Source organism: Acartia tonsa, chromosome 3 (genome assembly GCF_053477335.1).
Source record: "Acartia tonsa isolate MP-2025a chromosome 3, ASM5347733v1, whole genome shotgun sequence".
NCBI classification, from domain to species: Eukaryota; Metazoa; Arthropoda; class Copepoda; order Calanoida; family Acartiidae; genus Acartia; species Acartia tonsa.
The window spans coordinates 21,025,266-21,040,064 of record NC_137262.1 but is presented as its reverse complement, the minus strand read 5'-3'; the positions used below and the strand labels follow the sequence as shown (position 1 = coordinate 21,040,064).

General features: G+C 30.2%; 1 protein-coding gene and 1 long non-coding RNA gene across 2 annotated transcripts in view; both read left to right on the top strand.

Annotated features, from left to right (window-relative positions):
• LOC145313615 (uncharacterized) overlaps positions 1 to 11,810 on the top strand; it is a 37,249-nt gene extending 25,439 nt beyond the window's left edge. Inside the window, exon 14 of the mRNA XM_080153089.1 lies at positions 11,684 to 11,810. The gene's annotated coding sequence lies outside the window, so the exon portion shown is untranslated. The remainder of the gene's footprint in view (positions 1 to 11,683) is intronic.
• Positions 11,163 to 14,533, top strand: LOC145314794 (uncharacterized). Its single transcript, XR_013877879.1, has 3 exons — positions 11,163 to 11,176; positions 11,908 to 11,965; positions 12,409 to 14,533. It is a non-coding gene; the product is annotated as an uncharacterized LOC145314794 (long non-coding RNA).
• The last annotated feature ends 266 nt before the right edge of the window (positions 14,534 to 14,799 follow it).

Genomic DNA, 14,799 nt, shown 5'->3' with positions numbered 1-14,799 from the left:
TAAAACTGTTATCTACCCTTCCACTTTCCCCTCTCTTGGTGAAGATATCTTCAACGCCGATACTATTTTTGAAATGTAAGATTCCACTTTTGCCTCTCTTGGTGAAGATATCTTCAACGCTGATACGATTTTTGAAATGTAAGATTCCACTTTCAATAGAGGCGGAACTAGAATCATGGTTTACATTTTTAATATCTATGTTTCTGTAATCTTCCATTACTTTTTTAACATCGACATAATAGAAATGTACCATACTATTTTAAAATTATGTCAATTGTGAAAAAAAGCATAGATTTTATACATAATTTAAACATTGTTGTATATTCTTAATTAAGTAAACAAAACATACAAAGAGCCTTTTATAAAAGATGTTTTGTTTATTTAAAAAAATACTTTTAAAAGTGTGTCAAATGAGTAATGAAAATTATTTTAAGAAAGTCGTTTATTAATTAATTCAATTGTATATATTTGTAATTTTTTTGTTCAATTTATTTCATCTTAATATTTCCCTAGTAATCTCTCACCGTGTAAGTAAGCACTTAAAGGTTAGTTGCTGATCTAATTGTGCATTTTTGTGGTAAATTACTGATCAATTACTGAACAATTTGGTCTGATTTGTGAGTTAAAAGTGGATGGAGTAAATAAATGGACATTTAAAGTAAAAGTTGCTTGTATCAGTTGAAGTGAAGAAAAAGAAGGAGGAGTAATGAAATGTAGACAGACTTACACAAGTTAATGATAGAGTAGTTTCAATATTTAATTCAAAGTACAAACAGATTTTTTAAGTATTTATTTATATTGGATTAAATGCAGTTTTGGGTAAATATGATTAAATATGTATACTTTATTTAGAAATGGTTAAATGGTTAAATGTATTAAATGATTCAAACTATTGATTATTTAAGCTGGAAAGTTCTGAAGTAGCAGGATGTCTGTTTGTGTGTAAGGACACCAAAGCAGTAGGATGGCTGTCTGTTTAATTAATACAAATGTATTAATTAACTATGCACTTTGAAGAGGTGGAATATCTGCCTGTGCAAACTTGTTGAAGTAGTAGGATGTCTGTAAATAGCTGAATTGGTCTAATAAGACTCGACTCCAAACCAGAAGTGTTCTGTGTGTGGACTCTCAATTGCAACTGTTTTAATAAATGTTCTCTTAACTCTTCCAGAATAATTAAGAGTAATTAAGAGTAAAAACTTAAACTTGTCTGCAACTTGAATATATGACAGTAATAAGGGGGGGGGGGGAAGTTCTGACACATTTGCGTAAACCTGGTGTATAGGCTTTATCTTTGGACTGAGAGGATAGGTTATTAGGAATAAAATCATTCTTATATGATGAATTTCCCCCAGATTTAAGATTTTTTGGATAGGCCTCCAGGTTCCGGAGCTTCAGGCCTCCAGGTGGTCTCTGTACCGATAAAAATTGAAAATAAGATTTTTTTTTGAAGGGTTAAAGGTTAACTTATAAAACAAAATATGCTTCTCTTTTGTTGTTATTCACATATTTGAAGAAAAAACATACATATTTTGTCTCATAAGCTGACTTCTAACTCTTAAAAAAATTTTTTTTTTCATTTTTACCTGTAGAGAGACCACCTGGAGGCCTGATTTTGTATATATATATAAGTCAAATAATTTTCATTGATTACTTAGTAGGGGTGTCATGCTTAGTGGTAGCACACTGAGCTAAATTGGTGAGAGTTCAAGTTCAATTCTCTATAGGTTGACTCTAATTTCTCATTCGCAACATTAATCGTGCATCATCCCCTGGTTGTGTAAGATGGGGATTATTGAGTAAGTTTGGATACCCAATAGTCACTTACTTACAGTACTACCTTTAACCCAAGCTCCTCTTTGGAGAGCGTCATTCATTACCATGACTTAATTTGGGACTAATTTGGGCCATATTCGGCAAGGGTAAGGTAAGAGTAGATCTTATGAGATAGCAAGTCAAGTCAAAATGTGCTTGAACATGGAGCCTGATAGCCCTATTTCTATGGAAAAGTGTCTCCGCCTACTCCAGGTCAAAACTATACAAATCTATGGCTAATCAATCAAATTGATTACTTAAAAGTATTTTATCATAATATAGCATGATTTGGTATATGAGCCAAATAAGCAATAGTTTTTATTGATTGATTTTGAGTATTTTTTTCGTAAAATTACCATGATTTGGACAATAGCAAAAATTTTGATTGATTGCTTGAAAGTAATTTATCAACAAATGGCATGATTTGGTATAAAAGCTTAATATACAAAAACTTTCATTAATTTCTTATAAACAATTAATCAAAAGTTCTTTTTGTACAAAATGAAAGAGTTAAATTTTCTTGCATTAGGGTGAGGGCGAACTAAACCGGTAATTTTTTCAGTTTTTGAAGAAAGAAAATAGGGAAAATATTAAACTGTTTTTAACCTATTTTTAAAACATATATCAAATATATACTATGACACCATTAGAATCAAACTGCAGAGCCTAAATTTGAATTAAGTCCCCAATAAACTTTTTGGGGGGATTTAAAAATTAATTTTTACTGTTGCTGTGGTCCTTTGTGATCAGAGCAAACGCTCTTTTTTTATTTGGTTAAAATTCATAGCTTTTAGAATGTTTTGCTTCATAAATATTGTATTCTGGTATAGAGTAAAATTAGGCCTTTTGATTTCATCTAAATTAATTCATTAAAAAGTTAATTCTTTACAATATATCAATGAATTAACATTATCATGTTTGTTTTCTATCACTTATTTAAAACACATAAAAATCAGCTGTAAAGGGTTAAATATATTATTAATAATGTAAGATGACAACAAATGTTTATGCAATACAACAAATTTATTTTTGTCACTTATACAAATATGATATAATTTAGGATTATTCAAACTTATTTTTTAAAATATTTTTAAAAAGTATGTATGTTTTATGTGTATGGTTTTCATTCTTTTCATTTTGATTAAATGAAAATTATTTAACTACATTGGAAATGAGTCACTTTGTGAAAACACTCTTTTTTGAAATGTAAAGAATTGAAATGAAAGAAGACTTCTTATTGGTTCAGACTTTAGAATTATATGTTTTATTGTATATGTTAGATTTTTCAATGAAATTAATTGTTTTAGAAAAAAAAATATTTCCATTGAACAGAGTTATGTTTTTTATTGTATCAATATAAAGTGAATTATATATAAATTGTTCCAAATGCCACAATATTACCCCGAGTAAAAAAGACCTTTTGCTCTAGTCAAAATGACCAGAGCAACATTAAAAAATAATTTTTAAATCCCCCCAAAAAAGTTTATTGGGGACTTAATTCAAATTTGGGCTCTGCAGTCTGATTCTATAGATGTCCTAGTATATTTTTGACACCCCATATAAAAATAGGTTAAAAACAGTTTAATATTTTCTAATGAAACCAAGAATGTTAGAAAGCTTATGGAAAAGACTATCAGGTTATCCTAGGATTTTAGATGTTTGATATAATTGGACTTAAAGTCGTTACTGATTAATACCCCACAGGGGGGCTAAACCAATAACGTTTTTTCAACCTAAAAAAAATCAATGAAAAACAGTCAATCAAACATAATTAGGTTAGGTTAGAGGGATTATCCACAAAAAATTTCATAAGGATTAGACTATTCCTTCTATGTCAAAAATCATTTTTTTTAAAGATGGGAAATTTTATTTTTTTTGCAAAAATTTTCTTTAAAAATAAAATATTTTCATAAAAATCCACTGTCCTACCCACTTTTTGGCCTAATTCTTAAAAAGCCCATATTGAATTTTTGAAAACCTGAAAATGGACCTTAAAAATCAAATTTAATTTTTTTTTCAAAATTACCTGAAAATACCCCCTCACCAACTCTGGACATTTAAAAAAAATATTAACTCTATTTTAAAGCACTCAACCGATTTGAAAAGTATGGACAATTCTTCGTTAAAAAGGTTTTTACGGATTAGTTCTAGGTCTTACCAATTTTTATGTAGGTCGATCTTTAACACCTACTATTTTGTCCAACTTTGAGACCCTTAAAGGGCGCCTGCAAGAAATACCACGCTCTAACTGCTAAAAGACTGCCACAATTAGACCCAATACCCCAAATTTAAAATCTTTAGCTTCAATAACAAAAAAGTTCTAGGCATTTCAAAATAACATGTTATGTACAATGAAAATTTTGAAAGATTTTCAATGCTCATAAAAAAAAACAATATTAAATTATGTTGCCTAGACACAAAATTATAACTTTATCTTTGTCAGAAACTTAGATTGCTGGTAACTGATTATATTTTTTAAATAAAACACCAAATTTCATAGTCAAAATCTATGAAAAAAATTCGATTTAAATTGCATTTGTAAACCAAAATCATAGAGGAAACAAAGGGGTAAACTAATACAAGCTCAGCTGTGTTTGGTTGCTTAGCTGATTCAGCTTTCTGATTGGCTACAGTACACTCGGTATAACGCGAGTTAAACTTAATTTTTTTTAATGATTGTGACTATAATAATGGGTATTTTTATTGTAAAAATATAATTAGTTACTGGCAACCTAAATTTATGACAAAATTAAGCTTATAATTTTGTTTCTAGGTCACGTAGTTCAATTTCAAAATTTCTAACATTAGCACTGAAATTCTTTCAAAATTTTCATAGTACATAAAATGTCATTTTAAAATGCCTAGAACTTTTTTGTTATAGAAGCTGAAGACTTCAAATTTGGGGTATTGGGTCAACTTGTGGCAGTCTTTCAGCAGTTAAAGCATGGTATTTCTTGCGTGGTTTAAAGCTATTTTCTTGGGGGTTGGGACACCCCCAACCCCCCCAAAAATGAAAATTCCCCCCCCCCGAAAAAAATAATTTTCTTGGGAACACATTAGACTATAAGCAGCACCAGTAGTACTATATTTTTTTTATTATCTCTTGGGACAAAGCCCTTAGAGGCTAGGGGTGAAGCCGCTAGTTACATATAAGCAATCAATGAAAATTATTATTTATTTGGCTTATATAACAAATTATGCTATTTTTGATAAATTACTTACAGGTAATCAATGAAAAACATTGCTTATTTGGCTTATATCAGTCAAATCTTATTTTTTTTCATTAACTGCATACAGGAAGGAAGGGATCAATTATTACTCCTCCTTTTTCTTCACTTCAACTTATATAAGCTACTTTTACTATAAATGACTGAGTATTTAAAGTGTGCTACCTTTTTATATGTTTCATTATTATTTGGCCACAACTTGGTCAAAAATGCTCACAAATCAGACCTTTTTCGACCAAAGATACTCAAATGGTTCCTTTACAAGCCCAAACTATATAATATGAAATAAATTTTAATTATCTTTCTTTTTAGCCATCAAACACATTAAAATGTTTCATATATGCAAAAATAACATTTTTTTAATGAATATTAAAATTTCCTTATATGACATTACATCACATCATATTCTTCAAATCATATGTCCAGGAAAAGTAGCTACAACTTGGAGGGTTGTGATATTTTTTAAAATATTAAATAAACTTAAATGGTAAAAATATTAGCATAACCTTTGTTAATTCAAATGCTTTATAATATGATTTTTTAATGTACCTAAATTCCTGATAGCAAATATTGCGTTATTGGTATACGAGGTAAAAAAACAACATTTTAAAGAAATTCTTTAAATATAAAACTCAACATGTATTGGCAGTACAAAAATCTTAATGCTAGCAGACATATGTTTATTAACATTAGCAGAAAACTTTTTCCACAAGAAAAATTATTCAAGTTCTACTTTATAATTTAAAATATTTTTTCTGATAAAATGTTTTACATATATTGTATAATCATTTACCAAAAAATTATTTTGATAATTTAGATTTCAGAGAATATCAGGCAAAACTTCTTAATTCTATTTTGTACTTCAGTTTGAATTTCTATTGGTTTGAAATAAATGCACATTTAAAATAATCTTTGTCTAAGAAAAGATAAATATACCATGCGTGATTTTGTTTTACTTTTTGGGCTGATTATTATTACTGAGAGAAAAGAAAAAATAAGTATTTTTTTCTGTTGATTTTTTGGTATCTGTGCATATAAAAGGAAATGGAATTATCCTCTTAGAATTTTTTTTAATCAATTTTGAAAATTTTGGTAACTACCCCCTTCCTCCGAGTGTGACTCTCATTGGTTGGAGTTTTTTTTAGCAAATAGCATCACGGTTCGTTTTTTATTAAATGAATAAGTTAGGGTACAATGTTTGGCACTTTCGATATAAGTAAATGATAATAAAAAACCCATAAAATACGATAATAACTTCAGAAAAATCGATGAAAATAGTTTTCATACTAAATTTTGTTTTTTTATTGTTTTTGAAAAATGTCATAGTAGAAGATGAAAAATGTCGTCTTAGTTTTTCTAAGGGATCTATATTCTCTGGAATCTAAATTATCAAAATAATTTTTTGGTAAATGATTATACGATATATGTCAAACATTTTATCAGAAAAAATATTTTAAATTATAAAGTAGAAACTTGAATAATTTTTCTTGTGGAAAAAGTTTTCTGCTAATGTTGATAAACATATGTCTGCTAGCATTAAGATCTTAATAAATTAGATTCAAAGGCCTTATAGATTTAATTAACTTTGTGATAATGGTAAAGGACAATGGAATATTAATTACCCTTGCCAAACCATTTCATTTTTATGTAAAAAGGTATGATAACCAATCTGCCATTGTCCTATCACTCTCAGATAAAGTTTAAACTTTGGCCTATGTTATATGTTATAACACATACTTAATAAAACCTAATGTAATGAAAAGCTTTCACTTAAAGGGAGTGTGAATGTAAAAATTTCTCATCTGATTATCAAATCTTAACATTTTGTAAGCACATTTCACTACACTGATCAACCAAAAATGTCCTATTAACAAAAATATCTAGGAATAATGCATTGATTTTATGGGTTTTTTTTTGGAGGGAAAAAGGAAAAAACAAGGAAAATCTGAACGTTTTTGTTTCTTAAAATGTTTGTAGGGGTATTTAACTTGTCATATATAGTTGAAACAATTTAGTTACTGTTAAGGAATTTATTTTGTATTAATTGACAAAAAAATACCTCAAAGTCTACAATGGGTTGAATATCATAGGTTATTTAAATAATGATATCCTTTTTTATTGTGTTGGACAATAAATAACCTACTTTGAAGAATTAGTTTACACTTTTATCAGACTGTTTATAAAGAAATATTGCACCTTTATTATTTACAAATTTGTAAATAAAGGTGGGCAAGAGATGGGCCATCTAAAGTTACTTGGAAACTAATAAAATAACCTGTTTCTAGATTTGTTATTGTATTTGGTTTTCAATAAAAAATATTACTTTATCAATTTTTAAGTAACTATACATTGGTTTACAGAAAGGATATTGTTAAAGGTGAGCTTAACCGTTAGGAAAAATAGAGAACTATGTCAAAAAGTTTAGTTTTAGCTATAGAAGGAAAAAAAGACAATTAACTGCACATTTATATAGTCAGGAAATTTTTTCCCCAAACTTGGACATAGTAAAAATCGTTGGAAAAAGCCGTTTTTTAAGGAAACAAGAGACAGTTTTGCCCTATATTTGAGATTATATTAATGATATGATGTTAAGGTTTGATAATCTGATGAGAAATTTTTTCGTTCACAGTCCCTTTAAGCAAAGCAAACAAATAAAATTATGAAACATATCAGGGATATAAAGAGATAAGACAATGGCCGATAAATTAATGCACATTCATAATGATGACGCTCTAAATAACCCCTTCTGTAGATTAAAATTAGTAGTTCCAACGTTTATAAACATAATTTAATCAACCAATCAAAATTCATTAAAAATCCCCAAAGCCAATGAATAAGAAAACGTTGTTGTAAAACTTTGTGTACTATTGTAATAAACAGTCAGTTGTCTCCTCCCTCTCTGGATACGAATACTAACTAAGAAAGAATAAAATGCGATGGTACTCTACAATTCACTTTTCTGCCTGTCCGCCATTCTGTCCATGATTTTTTATGATTTTCCAGTATGGCTACAAAACCAATTAATATCTGCTGGATTAGACCCGTCTAATCCATACTTGAAACCATGTATTGTATTGTATTATAGACATTTTTCTATAAATAGTAAAGTAAAAAGTTGTAATATGAACACCAGTTTTGTTAGACTGGGCCTTCGCCCCTTCAGGACTAACAAAACTGGAAAAACAGATGCAATAAACAACTAATCTTGGCTGTTTAGTTTTGACAATGCCAGTTTTTATCAACCAATTAAGATTAAATAAAAGTAAAAAAATTTATAAATCCAACAAATGTTTATAAAACTTTGGGTACTACTGAAATTTAAACCCTCCCTTATTATAGGCATTATTATGAAGACATAGTTATAGAAACCTGCAAACCATAAGAGTGATTTTTTTAGACATACATATAGACTTCTACCAACCCTTTTTGTAGAAAACGTCACTTAGAAGCAATGACATTTTGTATGTATCTTATCAATTTATATTGTCATAACTCTTATTATAATAAGCTTCGTCAAATGTTTTAAATGGACATTCAGGACTTTCTGATAACGATTACAGGGTGTTACTGTCCTTCTTATTCTGTTTTCTCATGTTATTATAGACAGAATTTATTTAATTTTTCGTCCATTTTTCCCTCCCTGTAGACAACTTTTATTGTACCCAGGGAGGTAGGGAACATTGAACTGAAATTACCTTCTTAGCTGGTCCAAAACCTCTAGGTACTTTAATTCAAGTTTATCGCCACTAGTGATCTGATGAGTTTAAGACAATAACCGATAAATGGATGTACATTCCCAAAAATACCCCTACTGTAATTTGCCTTCAGTGGTTGAAACGTTTTGACACTATACTAAATAAACTAACCAATTAAAATTCAGGAACAGTCCCCAAACATGTTAAGCAAACAAATATGAAAACGTTATTGTAAAACTTTGGGAACTAGCATAGAGAGAGGTGGACAATGGACTGTTTATTACACTAGTCCCCAAAGTTTTATGATAACGTTTTCTTATTAGCTGGCTTAACAACTTTTGGGACTTTTATTGGATTTTGAATGGTTAGGTTATTAAGTACTAGCAGCTTCGCCCCTAGCCTCTAGGAGCTTTGCCCCATGAGGTAATTTTTAAAAAAATAAAAATTCTGGTGCTGCGCCCATAATTTATGAGCATCACCAGAATATTTTTTTTTGGGTGGGGGGGAATTTTCATTTTTTGGGGGGTTGGGGTTGTCCCACCCCCCCAAGAAAATAGCTTAAAACCACAACAGGACCAATAGGTATATACCCTGAAGAGTAGAATCTGATCGGTTCTGTTGATCTGAGATCTTAAGGGACAGACGGATGGACGGACAGAAAGACATCATTCTACTTTGTATTATAGATAGTAGATCCAAATTCAGTAAAAGTCCCCAAAGTTGTTAAGCCAACGAATAAAAAAATTTATGTTTTGAGATTTCTAATATAAAATTTACTTTAAGATAAAAATTTTCTGAAAAAAATTGTTCTAGCTTCAAAAATAAGGAAATTAAAACCATTTAACATTTTAATTAACCTTAAAAAGAAAGTTGTTAAATGAAAGGGTGAAGTAAGCAAAAAATGACTTTGTCTCACTTAAAGTCGGAAATTTATTATTTAACAGGGAACATGCACAATTTTTTTTGCCATCTAACTCTAATAGGAGCCGAGATGATATGTGGGGGGGGGGGGGGAGCGTTGAACTATTAAGGTCCGGAAATGGGCCTGGTTGTTAAGTGTTAGCAACCTTTATTTTTAGGTCCTTTTTTTCTTAAAAACTTCAAACTAATAAAAATATAAAAAAAACTAACTAATATGTACCATTTCTACTATGTCGATTTAAATATATGATATGTTATCTTGAATGTATCATTCCAGTTTTGTCTCTATTGAAAGTAGAATGATACATTACTATTATGTCGATATAAAAAGTGAAATCAATGTTTATGAAAACGCTGATATGTAAACATGAATGTATGATTCCAGTTTCGCCTCTATTGAAAGTGGAATCTTACATTTCAAAAATCGTATCGGCGTTGAAGATATCTTCACCAAGAGAGGGGAAAGTGAAAGGGTAGATTACAGTTTTATAGGGTCCAAACCATAATCATAGATTATGTTTCTGCTTCTATAAAAATGGATTCAACTCCCTAACTGTTATATGTTAGGCGGGGAAGATTATTCTGAAAATAAAATACCTACTACATTCAAGTTTTCAAGAATGGTTTTGAAAGAATAAGATTTTTAGTTAAAATACCAGCACAAATTAATATTAATTGCCAAATAAAGTTCGCGCTATAGCGATAATGCTTTCCGAGCCATACCTTACCTTATAAATTTATTTTTAGATATGTAAGAAAAGTGTTTCATTGTCCAATGGTCATTTTTATGTTTGCATTACTGATTTTTAACTGTCAAAAAATCATCAATGATTTCAAGCCTAAAGGGTTTAACTTTTTTTTATATTATGACATATTTTTGAACACATTGAGTATTACATATAATATTATCATAGCATTGTTACAAAAGACCTAAACCTACAAAAGTTAAAGACCTAATCCACAAAAGTTAAAGACCTAATCCACAAAAGACCTAATCCTACATAAGACCTAATCCGACAAAAGATCTAATCATAAAAAAGTTAATCCTACAAAAGACCTAAAAATTCGTTTATCACCCCTTTACCCCCTCCCCACCTTGACTTCCATGCTTGCATAATGCAGTCTTATTTTTATGAAAAGCATGTCTTTTCTATTTAAAAAAAAAATAATTGAATTATTTGGTTCCTAGACATAATACGCTTTGTGTTTTGTTTATGAAGATTTTTATGACTGTAAAGCTAAAACATATTTAAGCATAAAGCAACCTTGGCAGTTAGATGCACATATTTGTTCTTGTTCTCAAAGTTTACTTTCATGAAAAAGCCTTTTACAAAGTGTTGTTTACTTTAGATATTAAAACAATATATTCTTGATTATTATTTTTTACTCTGAAATTAGTTAAAATTGAAAAAAAGATATATTGCAATTAACTCATTCGGAGTGGATGGGTGGAGAACTAATAGTCACCAATTTAGTTTGGATAAATTGAGATTCTTGGTTAAGAATGGAGTTAAATTGGTTAAATAGCACAATGAGAGTAAAACGAAATATTTATTTTCTTTTCAAAAGCCAAAGTACAGTCTAAATGATTATCAATCCACCCAAGAAATCTTTTTTTTTTAAATTGATGCAATCTTTATAATAATGTAAAATGATGTATATTTGTTTGTTCGTCTGTACCGAAGGATCTCGCCAACCACTGGCCCGATCGGGTTTTACTTAACAGGGTAGCTTCTCATAGGTCTCGGGAAGGTTTATAATTATTTGGGGGAGGGTACCACCACCCTCCCAAGAGATAACACCCCTAGAAAAATAAATTACCCGCAAATAAAAATGAAATATTCTTTCTTTAAAACTAAAATTTAAAAAATTGTTTACTTTTTAAAATCAAATTTAAAAAAATGTGTTTTTGGATTCACCCCCATCTTCAAGTGCCCGTAGAGGACTCTATGAATATAGGAATAATAGAGACGCTATGAATATACCAATAGATCCTGTTGATAAGGCATTATATTTTTTTTTTAGATTTTATGACAACCTTTCTGTGGTGGCTCTGGGGGCTTTTGTTTTCTGTGGGGTAAGTGGAGCTGCTATTTTTATGGGAGTGTCAGCTGCAGGGGGTATTTCGGCTCTGGAGGATAGATGGGATCAGGTACTATTAAATACTTTTTAAGTCAGGGGGGGGGGGTGGGGGGTCATACTATGATTTAAAATCTATCCTAAATAAGTTTTTTTTATTTGTCTTTTAGGCTCTCACCAGCTATTGAACCTTTTGAAATTAGGAAAGCTTCACAAAGGCCCCAAAAGGTTACTGACTTTTTTTTGAATTTAAGTCTTAAAGGGTTTTCAAGGCATCTGTCCCCTCTCTCCTAAAGCCCTAGATGCCAGGGGCACTGTCGCTGGTAACAGGATAGTTGAAAGTATAGGGGGAGCTAAAAAGGAACATAGAAGGAGTATAAACGGAGTCCTGCTACACTTTCGACTATAATATATATTGGGTTTATAGAAGCAAATACCGCAATCATAGGGCATAGGGCTGATAACCCTATCCCAAATAGATAAAAAAAGCCACATTGTTACAAAAACACTGACAATTTGTCAGCGGCCTATGCTCAACCTGTGGAGTGAAAAGGGCTTGTTACTGTTTTATAGATTGACTTGTCTTCTATTCTCATATATTTTGTAAGCCATACCCATGTTTCGAGAAGTCCACCTTGTTATTTATTTTATTTTTTGTTAAATTATTGTAGGAAAGTGGGTTGACTTGGCTGACAGTGACAAGTGTGGGAACAGTTGTCAGCTTTGTTCTGCTGGTCTGGTCCTGTATGGGCAAACAAGCTTACTATCATCAACCTACACATCAAAATAGAGAAAGATTCAAGAAATAACAAATAGACAATGTTTAGAGTAGTTTTGCTGCTTGAAAATGCTATAGACAATTGATTATTGACAATTTATTAAAACAAGGAGTCGAAGAAGGCAGACACGGATTAATATATTCCGGTAATTTATATTGAAGCAGACATTTAGCTTATTATCTTTAGTATATATTTACACCTACTTAATATCTTTGTCTGCCATATTCTAGATTTTGTTTAATATATATCTGTGGAAGCCCCATGGTGACATACATGCAATGTGATATTAGTCAACTAAAAAGAAGTCCCTCCAAAACAAGCGAAACAGGATCAAGTATGAATTGCGTCCAAAATATTGTAGACATTTTGAATTCATATATTAATACAATATTTAACAGTAATTATAATTAATGTAATGTTATAATTAAACAATTTTTTCTCAAACCTTTTCTCAACCTTCCAAATTTTTCAAAAAATGCATTCAGGTTCCAATTTAAAATTATTGTTTTTAATTAGTATGAAGTACTCAGTGGCTTGAACAGGAATTTGACAGGAAAATCTTGAGCTTTACTGGGATGTATTACAGAAAACAAGAAGAGTTAATTTATCGTGTGGGAATGCGGGGAGGGGGCATGCCCTTAGGATGTTTGAATACAAATTGCTGAAAAAACAGTCTTTAGTTAGTGGAATTTGCACAAAAACTTGGATACAAATCCTTAACATCACATGATATACTTACAGATTTTTTTCAGGCAGACATATAGTTCTAAAACAAAACTAAGATTTTTGAAAGTTTTTTTACACCCTCTTTACTGGATTAAAGGGTGTATCAAGGTGGGTAGGGTATATCTTTTTTGGAATCTCTTAATTTTGCCAGGCGAGGAGATACATTCCCATTCTGCACGCATTTGGGTACTATTGAAGCGAAGCTACTCTATAATTCGAAATGTCCGTCCGTCCGTCTGTCCGTCTGAGACAGAAGAGGGGAAACGTGATTTTCTCGGCTCCTGTTTAAGATAGAAGGCTGAAATTTCTTGTCAACATTCCCATTAATATAGAGCATAATTAAGTCTAAAACATGGATGCCAGTCGGACCCCTTTTTAGCAGGTATTAGGCTATTTTTATATTTTTCTAATTTTTCTCCATATCTTTGGTGTTTATGGTCCGATTTTCAAATTTTTTTCAGTTATAGATATCAAAATTGAATTTCCTGTCGATTAAAGAAAACAAGCATGACGGTCCGACTGCCTTTTTGCAGGTTTTAGGCTATTTTTACATTTTTCACATTTTTCTCCGTATCTTTGGTGTTTATGGTCCGATTTTAAATTTTTTTTCAGTTATATATATCAAAATTAAATTTCCTGTCGTTTTAAGAAACAAACATGGCAGTCCGACTGCCTTTTAGCAGGTTTTGGGCTATTTTTATATGTTTTACAATTTTTCCACATCTTTGGTGTTTTGGTTCAATTTTCAAACTTTTTTTCCAATTGTTATATGAGCATTTTTTATGTCGTCATCATACAAAATAAAACAAAGTTTCGTGTTTATTTTCTCCGATAAATCTATTCTTGATTTTTAAAAATACACTTTAAATCTACTTGTACACATTCCCATCCACGTTTTTGTGCTTCGCTACTTATGGATGTTGTCATCCTTGTTTTTCTATAAATTCTTTTATAATTTTTTGTTCCGAGTTTATTTACAAATAAATATTATGATGAAAAACCGCCTTTCTCTCTCCTTAGTTAGAAAATTTAAAGAATTAAGGCAGGTAAGCTTCATTTAGATGAGGAATATATTTACAACCCCAAAGAACTCTTTAAAATTTTTATTTATTTAAAATGTCAGTACCCTTTTGAGTAGCGAAGCTACTTAAGAATTTACCTTATCTGATCGTCCGTCCAAAACGATATATTCTATAACTAATGGACTATCAGCTCTGAAACTCATTTTATCCATTTGTCTTTCCATGCTTTTTTGCTTTACTTCTTATTAATTTTGTTATTCTTGTTTTTTAAACAACAATACACAAGTGCTTCTTAGTTATTATTGTTAGTTTCTTGGATTTTAATATGTATAAAACAAGTACTCCGAAGGTTTTCAAGTAAATAAGGCGAGTGCATATGTAGTTAATGGTATATAATTTTTATGCAAAACTTTTCTGCAATTCTTGATTTATAAATCAATACTTTATCGTTTACAAATCAAAGTTTTAATATTTTTTTCATTCAACTTTCAGCTATTTAGTTAAATTTCAGAGCTATGTTATAGTGTGGTAATAC